The sequence below is a fragment of the Pteronotus mesoamericanus genome, unplaced genomic scaffold (genome assembly GCF_021234165.1).
Source record: "Pteronotus mesoamericanus isolate MK-2021 breed Mesoamerican mustached bat unplaced genomic scaffold, CSHL_Meso_final contig_32, whole genome shotgun sequence".
Classification (NCBI taxonomy): Eukaryota; Metazoa; Chordata; class Mammalia; order Chiroptera; family Mormoopidae; genus Pteronotus; species Pteronotus mesoamericanus.
The window spans coordinates 11,081,332-11,082,949 of NW_026555134.1; positions in this window are offsets into that span (position 1 = coordinate 11,081,332).

Below are 1,618 nucleotides of genomic sequence, written 5' to 3' on the forward strand. Positions count from 1 at the left end.
TCTTACTAAAATTAATTCAGCACTTTTGAAGTTATCCTTGTTTTCAGTCAGATTATCTATAATAATGCCAGAGAACATGTATTGTAAGTAGTTTTATAGTTAACATTCTCTGTAAGAATACATTAGGAAAAATACCTGGAAAAATGAAACACCTTTAAAATAAATGTTTATCTCTGTAAAATAACGAGGAAATGTGATTTCAGATGTACTTTATTCAATACATACCCCCAAGAACTTATAACTATGGCATTAAATTTGAATGGCAAATTTAAAAAAGACTGGATTATCCTCAATTCCATTTCAAACAGTTTACATGGTGAAGCGAACCAAAAAGTCAATGTGCAAAATATAAATTCAAGATGGTATTGTGGGAAGACACTGGTTTCCTCCTGTGATTAAATGACTCTTTTGTGTTATTTTTTTCTCATGTAACCTACACAACTAAAGAAGTGAATTATGTTTAGTAGCCTTTTCCAAATGTTATCTTATGAAAAATGTCTGATTCCTGGCTATTTGTAGTTTTAGGTCTTTACTTCACAGGGGAACCAGAGCTTTTTAGTAAATTTAGCAATGTTGTCCAATAGAACTTTCTGCAGTGAGGAGAATGTTCTATATCTGCACAGTCCGTTATAGTAGCTGCTGGCTATATGTGGCTGTTAAACACCTGATTGAGGAACTGAATTTTTTTCTTTTACTTAATTTTAATTAATTTAAATGAAATTTAGTTACCCATATGTGGCTAGTGGCTACCAGATTACATAGAGAGCTGACTAGCTAGCTGCTTCTCACTGTTCTGCTGGCTGGCTGACAATATTTAGCAATACACCACCGCTAAACTTCCACTTGAGGATATTTCTGAAGAGATTTTTCAAGAATCTAAATTTTGAAGAGATTTAGGAGATTCTTGAAGAGATCTTAGGAGATTCTTCTATTTGTTCAGTTTTTTTTAAAGTCATAAAGATAGAGGGTTTTGTGAACTATTTAAAATAATAAACACTGTGGTACTACTAATGAAGAAAAATACATTTACTTCTAGGAGATCCTGAGCATGTAGCACCAATTCAGCCTAAATGTTCCTAGAAGCTCATGTCAGAAATACAATAAAAGGTTTTGCTTGTTAAGGCACTGATAGTTCTGAAAGTTTTCACACATGATCTCTCATTTGATTATGACAAGCAACTGAGGTAAACAGAGGTCTAATCCACAAATCTTTTCATTATAGCTATCTACATACACAGAATTTTTTTTATACTATAAGATAACTGCATCTAGGCCTTAGAAGAAGTGAGGCTTTCCTGCTCTAAAGACAAAGTTTTTTTTGTAATTATAGACTAGAGATCACAAAGTTTTTTTGGTTAAAAAAAAAAGAAAGAAAGAAAAAGAATAAAATGAACATGGAATATGAACATAATACCATTCTGTAATGGACTAACACTTTATCCAGAAGACAGACTCTTAGCATACTTCTGAAAAACTCACTAAATATGTCATGATCACAGTATATTCAGAGATTCACAACTGCTTCATTTTTTCATTTTTATTTCTTTTATTTCAGAAACTCTTGAAAATTACATCAAGTCTAAAGTGAACCAGCCCACTCTCAGGCATAGCTGGAACC